Source organism: Mus pahari, chromosome 22, assembly GCF_900095145.1.
Source record: "Mus pahari chromosome 22, PAHARI_EIJ_v1.1, whole genome shotgun sequence".
Lineage (NCBI taxonomy): Eukaryota > Metazoa > Chordata > Mammalia > Rodentia > Muridae > Mus > Mus pahari.
In genome coordinates, this window is record NC_034611.1 from 37,494,062 (window position 1) to 37,507,133 (window position 13,072).

Sequence of the window (13,072 nt, forward strand, 5' to 3'; positions counted from 1 at the left end):
ATAAGGAAAAATAAGAGAAGACAATGAAGAAAAGATTAATGTAATATGTTATCTTTCATATATAAATGATATATATGATTATATAGGCATATCATATGTACATATATTTATACAATGAAAAATTGGGGAACACTTAGGGGGAAGAAGAGCATCAGTGGGAGGAAGATCCATTACTGAGGAACTATTAGAAGTTGATACCTGTGATGAACATAGAATCATTCTTCTTTGAGGATGTACATTCTTGTAGGTTTCACATGTTCCAGCAGACAGCTAGACATTTATGCACAGATAAACAGTATTAATTACTTAGTGATATATTGAAGAGGATGACAAAGGGGAAAGAAGGGAGGAAAGAAGAAGAAGGTGAGGAGGGAGGAAAAGTGGAATAAAAAAGGAGAGAAAGAGGAGAATATACAAAGTTAGAAGTAGGAGGTATTGAGGGTATGTGGGAGAAGTATCAGTGATCATATTTCATTATGAATATTAAATTTTCAAAAATGTGAATAAGAATAAATGCATATCAATTTTATGCCTTTTTCTAGTTGTGGTAATGTAAAATATTTTTAAAGGCTATATTATTATTCTTGACTTTATTTGTTTGTTTGTTTATTTTAAACTCCAGATTTTATTCCTTTCCTGTTCCACCCTCTGACTGCTCCACACCCCATAACTCTTCCCCACCCCCTGTCTCCAGGAGGATGTCCCCACCCCACACCCACACCCTACCAGACCTCTAAACTCCCTGGGGCCTCCATTCTCTTGAGGGTTAGGTACATCTTCTCTGACTAAACCCAGACCGGGCAGACCTCTTCTGTATATGTGTTGAGGGGCTCATATCAGCTTGTCTATGCTGCCTGCTTGGTGGTCCAGTATCTAAGAGATCTCAGCAGTCCAGATTAATTGAGACTGCTTGCTCTTCTACAGGGTTGCCCTCCTCCTCAGCTTCTTCCAGCTTTCCCCTAATTCAAACATGGGGGTCAGCAGCTTCTGTCCATTGGTTAGGTACAAATATCTGGATCTGACTCTTTCAGCTGCTGGTTGGGTTTTGCAGAGGGCAGTTGAGATAGGTCCCTTTTTGTGAGTGTTCCATAATCTTTGTAATAGTGTCAGGTCTTGGGACGTCCCATTGAGCTGGATCCCTCTTTGGGCCTGTCACTGGACCTTCTTTTCCTCAGGGTTCTCTCCATTTCCATCCGTGTAGTTCTTTTAGACAGGAATAATTATGGGTCAGAGTTTTGACTGTGGGATGGCAACCCCATACCTCACTTGATGCCCTATCTTTCTGCTGGAGATGGGCTCTACAAGTTCCCTCTCCCAAATGTAGGGCATTTCATCTAAGGTCCCTCTCTTTGAGTCCTGGAAGTCTCTTATCTCCCAGGTCTCTGGTACATTATGGAGGGTCTCCCCAACCTCCTACCTCCTGAGGTTGCCTGTTTACCTTCTTTCTGGTAGCCCTCAGGGATTTCAGTCCTTTCCACACAGCCAATTACTGATCATGTGCCCTGTATCCCATTCCTCTTTCAGGTCCCTCCCTTCTGCCTTGTGGTTGCTTTCTTCTCCCTTCCAAGTGTAACTAAGTCATCCTCACTAGGGCCCTTCAGCTTGTTGACCTTTTTGAGTTCTGTGGACGGTACCTTGGGTATTCGGCACTTTTTTTTTGGGGGGGGGGGCTATTATTCACTTCTAAGTGACTTTTCAAGTTCTAGAATATACTACAGTATAAGGAGACTATCAGAAGGACAAATAGATTTAGGGAGAGGAAGTAAGAAGAAACAAAAAAGGATAATGAACAGAAGATTAGTATAGCATGTTCACATATGGAAATTATATACATACATACACATATGTAAGTGTATATCTCCTGAAAATGTTAGAGACTGTATAGGGTGAAGAAAGCTATCAGAAGGAAGAGGAATAACCAAGGAAAATAATGAAACAGATATTGTGATCATGCAGCTGTGTGAAAATGTCATAATGAGATAAAATTTTAAGAATGAAAAAGAGTGGCATCTATAATCTATTGATAATTCAAAGGAGAAAAATAAAACCTCCTCCCTGAAAGTAGTAATGTTGAGAAGTCCATTATGGAAACTTCCTTGAGTGGTCAAGAAGAGATGTGTTCTAGGGCAATGAAAAAATGACAGATCTTTCTATAAGCTGAATAGCACAGAAATTGTTTTTGAACCTAGCATAGGGAGGCAGATAGGGTTGGAGTGTCTCTTCTAGTAACCTAAGGCTAACTTCACTGGAGGTTAGGGGCAGCTCAATAGGTTTGCTAGTGTCCTTTCCTGGTGGTTCAATTGGTCTGACCCTCTCCTAGACAGCTCACCTTGGCTTAATGTGCCTCTCTGCCATTTTTACTGTTTATATAATCTTGTGGAGGGAGGGGCCTGGAGTATCTGCTGAGTTTCAGAGTCTAAGGATTTTGAGCTGTTCACTTCCAGTGCTTGAGTAACTTCCCTGCTGTATGGAAAAGTTTATTTTGGAGGAAATTGCTGCACAACAGCCTCCAAAGCCTATGTCCTTGCTTTACCACCATAGTCATTTTATTAAATTGGACAAGATGCTTAACAGGTTTAATCTCCATCATATATACACATATGGTTAAAGTGTCAAGGTTAGAGCTCAAGGGCTACTTGTGTTTATTAAAAGAAACTCCTAGTGAGCCATGTAGTGTAATGTCTTGTATTCACTGAGGGATTAGTGTATGCATTTTTAGGTTTGCTTACTTTGTTAACTGTATGTTATTTCTGCTGACTATTTTAGAAATTTAATCTGCCTACATACCCATTGATGGCATATCATTAAGCTAGCTAAAATACCCTCTCAGACAGGAAGGGTCCTTGGCCTATCAGTCATGCTTAGAAATTCCATTTTTGTGTTGTATTAGGACAGAAGTTCTCAACCAGTAGGTTTATTAAACTTTTATTAAAACTCTAGCTCCAAAAATATATACCTTACAATTCATACCAGTAGCAAATTTACAGTTATGAAATAACAATGAAAATAATTTTATGACTGGATTCCCCAGAGCATGAGAGACTCTAGTAAAGAGTCTTGGCATTAGGAGAACCACTGCTGCAGAACGACATGTATGATGGCCACTCTTGGTGTCAACTTGACTTCATGTGGAATTAACTGCAACCCAAACATCTGGGTACACCCATGAACATATTTTTCTTTTTTCTTAATCAAATCATTTGACGTGGGAAGTTCCACCTTTAATCTGGATCTTTTGAAGTAGCAAGGCCCACCTTTTGCATGAGGGACAAATTTTGATGGTATCTTAGATAAAGGATATAGCAGAAAAAAAGCTTTTACTCTATGCCTGCTTAGCCTCAGGCTTGAAGGAAAACCCATCCCTTTCATGGCCTTAGAGCCTACTTCTGGTTCCTGCCATCTGCTGAAGACCAACTCAGACATCCAGCCTCCTGAACTGAAGCAACACTGGGTTCTTGTACTTTCCATTCATAGACAGCCATTGTTTGGACTAGCTGGATTAGATCCTATAAGCTAAAAATTCCATATATAATCAGTTCTGTTCTTCTAGAGAACTCTGATTAATACAATGTATCTTTACTCTGCCATTATTTTCAGGTACTCACTGGTCTTCAATGAGGACTAAGTTTCTTTCTAGAGGACATTTCACAATATATATTACACACACACACACACACACACACATATATATATATATATATATATATATATATATATATATATATATATATATATATATATATATATATATATATATATATATATATATATATATATATATATACATACATACATACATACATACATATATACATATACATATATATTATAATCAGTTCCCAGCAGAGATCTAGTTCTCAGATAACTGATGCATTTTGAATGAATACATGGAAGTATAATTGAATCCAAGATGAGCACATCTAATTATACTATGTGCTAGTATTCTTGTTTGAGCCAGGATTTTGTGTAGCCCAGGATGACCTTGAACTCTCTATGCAGTCCAAGCTAACATTAATCTCCTCATCTTTCTGCCTCTACCTCCAGAGTGCTGGAATGACAAAGATTCTGAATATAATTAGGTAGCAAACAAGTTCCCTTAGCCACTTTGTCCAGTTCCTGATGTTAAATATCATGTAACTGTGCTTCACGTATTTACCATTTGTCCTTTTTGTAAACTTTGGGGTTTGGTTTTACTCTTGCATTGGTACCCAAGCCTATGCCAAAGGTATTTGCTCAAGCTGTTTCCAGGACTTGAGCCTGAACTGTACACCGATTCTCCATAAAGCAACTATTTACACCAACTGCATTATTTGTGACCTCTCAGGTCTATTTAGTTTCTCGTTTCTGACTCTCAGTCTTTCCTCTTTTACACACATGGGTTTCTTGGCACCATGGATGTATTTTGTTTGTTTGTTTGTTCTTTTTGTTTTTTTATCATCATACAATTTTTTTTTCTGAAAAAGACCAAATGACTAGCAATTCCCTGAGAACTAATTTTTTCAATTATTTTTAATGTCAAGCAGTTTGTCCTTAAACTTTCAATATGTTTTGATATCAAAACATATATAATGAATCCCTCTTCTGTTTATATTTTTCCACTTAAGAAAGTGGAAAATAACAGAATTTCCAAATAGTGATACCTAATGATTTTAATTATTGTAAATACAGTTTTGAAGTAATCCCCAAAACATTTTTTTACAAGATGCATTTATTGTCACTATTTCGAATTAATTATACAACTCCACAAGGAGACATGTAGTTAGGCATATATAAAGTACATATGCAAATGTATTTTACAATACAATCTGGAAACACAAGGGAGCTGCTATTTGAATAATGTATTTAACAGAGAGTGTAAACATAAAAGTCAAGCTGAATTAGAATGCTTTTTATTGATTTTTCATCTTTAGGGTAAGATATTACGCACAAAATTTATCTAACAAAAGTAACTCCCAATATACATTAAAAGAATTTTGATAAAGCTAACTTGAAATCTGGCAATTAGGTTATGTAGATCTTATAATATTAAAATCTAAAGCCAGTTGAAATGAATCGTAAAAACTTAAATAAAGCCAATTTATCAGTCTAGATACAATCATGGTCCCTTGCTACAGGGACACAGCCAGATGAATGAGTAACAAACTAAAGCCTTAGAAATCAGATAATGATTTCTTTCTTAGGCAATTCCCCTGGAGTATATACTGAGTTTGTCCACTCTTTCTTTTAACCCCTTTATTTCTCCTTGTCTATGACATAGTCTTTCCCCGTTTCCCTTCTACTTTTCTGGCTACTACTATTAAATGATTGTTGAAGTCTGCATCTGACACCCACTCTACATTATTATTTATATTGTTGTTATTGTTATTGTAGCCTTGAAATTCTGAAGTTCAGAATTGTCATTCATGGTTTCAAAGATTCCCTACATTTAAATAGTTTAAATGATGACCATATATTACTCACAACACTTAAGACTTTTGATACTTTGCAAACATAGCCATTGGCATTTATGTGTACTTGTTATTTTGCAGACAGAAAGTTGTTTACTAACTCCCTTTCCCTTTTATTTGAAGGACACATAGGAAGTCTAAATTTGCAAGTTGCTTAAGAGTCAGGAGTGACTAAATTCCTGCCATGTGTCCAGTTGAAAGTAAAGTGTCATAATTTATCATTCTTTCAGGTCTGCCCCATAAACACACTGTAACTTCATCCTTTCACTAGATGAGTTTATTAGCGCTATCCTCCCTATCTTTGCTTATCCACCACTCCTAAGGGGGAAGAACTTCTTAAAATAATTCAGAGTAAAGAGACATGTAATAGGAAGACGTATGATCCTCGAATGTTTGCATTAAACATAAGTCTTTATCACGTTAATCATTGATTTCTGATGTCAATGGAAACTCAAATTTGCATTCTGTTAAGCAACATAAATGCTTAGGTTTCACAGTAGTTGACATGACTGACCAATTACACATCACCATCACAATATACCTTATGTTGAATGCCTAGGCTATTTAAACCTGAAATTTCTTCCTGTGTTTCGCTTTACACATCAAAGCATGGCATAAAGACATGTTGCTCCCACCAGTTCTCTTTCCCATACCTAATCCATTTCCACCATCTCTCGGATTTCTATCTTGCTCGTGTATTATGATGCTGATCTCCATTGTTCAGGAGTGTTTCTGGCTATGTAGCCCCTGCTTAACCTTTGAATTTGCAAAGTCATCATCTATGGGAATTCAACCCTAAACTTTCCTGTTGATAATATATTCCTCCTCTGTGATTTCATTTTACTTTATGCTTCTTTCTTACCAGGTTTCCTCTTATTCATCTTTGTCTTTGTAACAGAACAAATGCTGTGAATATTTGAATGTATGTATGTCTTCAACACTAATTATAAGTATATATTCCTTAAATGTTTGATGAAGAAATATGTGATAACATGACAGTTGCATCACAGATACCCATTTTTAGATTAAGGGACATGTGATGACACATATATAATATTCAATGCTTTGAATAATAAAAGTAACAAATGCCTTCACCTGCAGTTTATAAGTAAACTGTCCAAATAGAGAAAAGTATTCCATAATATTAAATTTTAATTACATTCTATTTAAAAGTTAGAACACGCACACACTTACTTTTAGAAGCAGTTACTCTTGAGCTTATTAAGAATAATGACTTTTTATGAAGTTAACTAAGAATTAATATTACTAATTCTAACTTTGTTATCTTTTATGTTAATCCAAATTCACCTTTCCTCTGCCAACTGCAGTTTAAAATTCTCTTTAATATTTGAGTTGTCCCACTATTTCTAGACCACACATCCCTCTAATATGCCACCAAATGGACTTACTAACACGTCCTCTGCAATAGAGTTCTCCACTTGTAGTACAAGCTCAACATGGCAATGAACTCATAGTTTTTCCATTCTCCCTCAGGAAAGACAGCTATTCTCTTTGAATTCCCAGCTTTCTAAATACATCATATTATAGCTGATCCTCCCAGTCAGACCCATACGGGCTTGACTGTTTGTTGCTCAGGACACGGTTTTCAAGTCTCTTTTCTCTTCACTCTTGTTTATCACTTAGGTTCATGTGTTGTCTAATCAAACACAATTGTTTTATCTTAGTTCCTCATGGGCTTTGCTTTCCTGCACCAGCTTGGGATCTTTTCTTGCAGACACTGACCTCACTATCATACAAATCTCACAGCACTCCTACAATATCAATACTTTTGCCATAGAGTAAAGCCCTGATTCCTTTACTCTGTGTTACCCAGATCTTGAGCATCGAGCCAACAACAGGACGCTATGACTGCCCTATGTGTTCCAGCAGCAGCATGCTCTACAACACTATAAATATTCAGTGCTTTCTCATGCAGTAAGTCTCTTCTGATTACAACACCCTCTTTCTCATAAACTTAGCCTGCCCTTGCAGAATCTAAAATTGTTGCCAGTCCAAAATAGAACAGAACGTGAGACCCAGTGGCATGTTTCCATTTGCTATTTTGGTTGCTGCACAGAGATCCAGCAATCTAAGATAAGTCCTTGGTTTTATCAGTGAGTAGAGCTTTTTAAGATCGTGATACACAAGAATCATAGTAATATCATTAAGGATCATTACGAAATGTTGGCACAAGTTCAGAATTCATATTTTAAACATTTATCTAAGTGTAATCAATAATATTAGTACTTTAGAATAATGTGAACTGACAAAAAGGAATGATAATTTAAATATGTATTCATTTCTGCATTAGCCTGAATAAATATAGGTAAAAAGAAATATCACTAAGCATATTAACATTGTTTTTTTGTCTAAAATGCCCAAAATATATCAGTTATGTGTCAAAGAAGAGAAACAAAGGCTTACAAGGAGAAACTTCCTTGATTAACAAATGCTGATAGGAGTCTCTGAAGAAAGAAGTCACAGAAGACCTCAGAAGATGGAAAGATCTCCCATTCTCGAGGGTTGATAAGATTAATACAGTAAAAATGGCCATCTTGCTGAAAGCAATATGCAATATTCAATGTAATCCCCCATCAAAATTCCAACTTAATTCTTTTTTAATCAGATATTTTCTTTGTTTATATTTCAAATGTTATCCCCATTCCTAGTTTCCCCTCCCAAATCCTCCTATCTGTTCCCTCCTCCCCCCGCTCACCAACCCACCCACTCCAGCTTCCTGGCCCTGGCATTGCCCTATACTGGGGCATATATTGCACCACACAAAATAATAGTGGGAGACTTCAACACACTACTCTCATCAATGGACAGATCATGGAAACAGAAAATAAACAGAGACACGATGAAACTAACAGAAGTTATGAAACAAATGGATTTAACAGATATCTATAGAATATTTTATCCTAAAATAAGAGGATATACTTTTTTCTCAGCACCTCATGGTACCTTCTCCAAAATTGACCATATAATCAGTCACAAAACAGGCCTCAACAGATACAAAATTATTCAAAGAATTCTGAGCATCCTATCAGATCACCACGGACTAAGGCTGATGTTCACTTCTTCATAGAGTTAGAAAGTGAAATTCTCAAATTCATCTGGAATAACAAAAAACCCTGGATAGTGCAAACTATTCTCAACAATAAAACAACTTCTGGTGGAATCACCATCCCTGACCTCAAGCTGTATTTCAGAGCAATAGTGATAAAAACTGCATGGTATTGGTACAGTGGCAGGCAGGTAGATTATTGGAACAGAACTGAAGACCCAGAAATGAACCCACACACCTATGGTGGCTTGATCATTGACAAAGGAGGCCACTGGATGGCTTCTATTTATAATAAAAAGAACCCAGATGTTCCTCAACAGAGGAATGGATACAGAAAATGTGGCACATCTACACAATGGAGTACTACTATGCTATTACAAACAATGAATTCATGAAGTTCTTAGGCAAATGGATGGAACTAGAAAATATCATCCTGTGTGAGGTAACCCAATCACAAAAGAATACACATGGTATGCACTCACTGATAAGTGCATATTAACCTAAAAGCTCAGAATACCCAAGATACAATTCACAGATCAAATGAAACTCAAGAAGAAGGAAGACCAAAAGAGGGAACAAAATACCAAATGGAAGAGATACAGAGACAAAGTATGGAGCAGAGACTAAAGGAAAGGCCATTCAGAGACTGTCCCACCTTGAGATCCATCCCATATACAATCAACAAACCCAGACAGTATTGTGGATGCCAACAAGTGCTTGTTGACAGGAGCCTGATATAGCTGTCTCCTAAGAGGCTTTGCCAGTGCCTGACAAATATAGAGGTGGATGCTCTCAGCCAATAATTGGGTCCCCAATGCAGGAGAAAGAACCAAAGATGCTGAAGGAGCTTGTAGCCCCACGGGAGAAACAACAATATGAACCAACCAGTAACCCCAGAGATCCCAGAGACTAAACCACCAACCAAGGAGTACACATGGAGGGACCCAGCTCCAGCTGCATATGTAGCAGAGGATGGCCTTGTTGGACATCAATGGGAGGAGAGCTCCTTGTTCCTGTGAAGGCTTGATGCCCTAGTTAGGAGAATACCAGAACAGGAAAGCAAGAGTGGGTGGGTTGGTGAGCAGGGGGAGGGGTGATGTAATAGGGGACTTTCAGAAGGGAAACCAGAAAAGGGGATAACATTTAAAATGTAAATAAAGAAAATATCTAATAAAAAATAAGAAAAAAGAAAAGGAAAAAATGCTGATAGACAGATGTGATTGGGATGCTTTGAGGAGAGACAGGAGTGATCACAATCAACAAATATATACAAATAAATAAATAAACATTGACCACCAGCAAGACGCACTTCATAAAGTATCCAAAGAGTGCTTGGCATATAGAATGCATTTTTGGCATTATAGCTTAGTATATACAGTGAACATTTCCTTGGAAGCTTTGTGCTATCTTAATGGCCTTCTCATATCAATGACATTGTCTTGTTCATTTTGTGCTTCAATAGTATGATGTTACTCCCTGTGGAACCAGTTTACAAAGAATAGAGATGTATTTCCTTTCATCTTTTAGGCCAGGGTGCTCACAAGGATGCCCCTTATGGGATTCTTCTCAATGCTTCATATCACTGATAAAAAGCACTGTATAGAGAGAAGGACAAGAAAGTTGGGCTTCTAGCCTCAAGTCTTTCTATAATTGGCATTAATCTCTTGATGCAGGTGGAGCCACCATTTAAAAATTACAGTATCATTAACAATGCCTTCTCAATCTGTGGCAAAGAAATAAATAGTCCTAACAAAGTATGTTCTGCATTTTCCCAATAAAGTTATCTTTAGGTTACACTTTTTCTCCAAGATAATTGATGGGCTGGGGAGATGGGGAGATTTGCTCTGTAACCATGACAAAGTTCATACCCCCAGCACCCATTTTAAAAGCTGAGCATATCTGCATGTTCCTATAACAATGGTGGGCAAGGACAGGCAAAACTTCCAAGCTCTTTTTGGCCAGTCAGACTAGCTGACATGGCAAGCCACTATTTCAGTAAGAGACTCTTCCACAAGGTTGTTACATGAAAAGTGACAGAGAAAAAAACAACAGTCATTCTGCTCTCACATCAATATGGACACATTATGGTCACATATATTGTTCTGTCACTCTGTTCATGGGGAGATGCAAACAACAATTTTCGTTGCATATAGGGAACGAGCAACAGGCCAAACTTAGGATTTCACTGAAATCTAACTAGTTGAATCCATGAGTTTTTTGGGGTCATTTACAAAAGTGTGAACAAGGGGTTAATAGGAGTTAAAATGACTAAAAGTCTGCTGCAGTACTGAAAGTCCACCCCATGGGTAACAGGCCATGAAAGCTGAAAACCTACAGGGCACTAGACAACCTGAAGTAATCTATGTAGGTTGGAGGGTGTTGGGTAATCTGAGCTTTTCCAGTCAGCTTTGCTGATCTACCTCTCTGAAGGAGCTTGGTTGGTCTGAAACTTCTAGGTTTCTCAGATGATGGAATGGTTTGTCTAGTCTAAGTTTCTCAGTGAGACTTCCAGCTTATAGATTTTTTAGAATGAGATACATAGTATATATTGGCACTTTTGGGAACTTCCTGAAAGCTTTGTGTTGTTTACTTCAGCAGCTTAAGATCTCTCCAGAAGGATGGGATGTTGGGCCTCCTTTCAGAATATTCTGTGTCTTAACAGGCTTTCCTTCAAGATTGAAGGTTTCATATCAGTGAAAATTCCACATAACATATACCCACACACTAATGGACATAAACTACACATAGTAAAATGCAAATCAGCATCATTAATTATTATTATTATTATTATTATTGTTGTTGTTGTTATCTAAATATAGCTTTAAACTAGCCCCTTCTGTCCAGATTGATGTGTGTGAAACCCTTCCAACATAAAAATTCTGACAATACCATAGGGATTCATATTATCATCACTGTGACATCTCTGACAGGAAACATTGGAATGACCATCTTCAGCATGACATGTCATTTGCCCTTTGTTGTAATTTCTCATACTCCTGAAGTTGTTTTCACTCCCTGGACATGCAGCCCGTCAAGTTGACATGGTCTGTGCCCTAGTTCTAAGCCTCCTCGGTCTCACTGCATCCCTCAGAAGAGTGTCTAAATGCCATAGGCATAAAGACTTTCCTCTCCAGCCCTTCTCTTTGCTACCCAGTACCATGGTGTTGCAAGCTTCTCACAGACAGTCTGGCCAGCTACAATCTTCAGTCCATACTGCTGGAACAGAAGAGCTTTATGCCATCATGAGTACATGAAGATTTATGTGTCCACTGTTTCCATCTTCTTGACCTCTTCCACTTCCTTTTTCTAATTGATAGAAGATGAAAAATACAACAACAAATGCACACAATCTTTTCTGCATCCAAGTCCATCGAGGGTGGCTGTCAAGTGTGATACTTTCTCAAGGATTTTTCCAAATGCAAACAGAGCTGAACAAGGGAAGGCAAGATTCTCAACAAAGAACTTTATTCCCATTCTCTTTGTTTCCTGAAGAGGTAGAAATAGCATTGCATTTTATACTAATTAATAAGTTAACAAATATTTTGTGATTGCTAAAATATGTGTCAGTTTCTGAGGTGAGTGAAACCAACCAGATATCTTCTCTCATAAATCTTAAAGATTCAAGCACACATAGGGTCAGGTCAGGAGAATGTTCTCTCCTGACTACTGACTTCAGGCATCTTGGTAGCTCTGGTCAAGGAGGCCAGAAAGAAAATTAGCACTTCAAGTTCATCTACAAAACTGCCATGCTTTGTTCCACAGCTCTGTCCCTAATACTTCTAAAACAGTCCTAAACTCCCTTCACTTTCTGTAACAGTATGCAAATCATATTTAAATATCAGGTCACAACCTGCTTCTCCACTCCAACTCATTACTGTCCACGAAGGTGTTCTATAAAACAGATGAAAATATACACAGTGACACAAATATGTGAAGCTAAATATCTACAGTAGAGAAATGCAAATTAACTTAACTGTCATGTTATTTTCCTAGCAGAAGACACTGCTAATATGAAATTTTATGAGGCATCACAGCACCCATAAAGTAAGAAAATAAATAAGTGAATTCCTGAACAATGAGCACAGACTTCACATTACCTTGGAACTATGGTGTTTTATATCCATCAGGATCTCAGATTTATTTAACTAGTTATCACTAATACTCCATTGAAATACTATTGAAAATTAATATATCTGGCAGTAAAAAATATGAAAATTGAAGAAAATTCCTATATAACATTTTTATAGACTTTCCAAGTGTCTAGAACTCAGAATGCATGAGGGTTGGTCATATGGTAAACTGTGCTCACAACTAAAATCTTCAGCCATTAAAATGATGTTTGATCTTCAGATAACTCCAGTTTCATGCAAAATAAGTCATAAATGAAAATTCTCAATTGTCCTAACAAGAAGTAAAATATCTGATTACATATGTGACATAAAATTGAATGAATTTTTGTACCTAGTCTTATTTTGACTTATGCAGTGCTTAAGTCTATATTTATCAACAATATTCCCTTTTTCACTAATTTGGCTGTTTGTTTTATAATAGCTCCAAG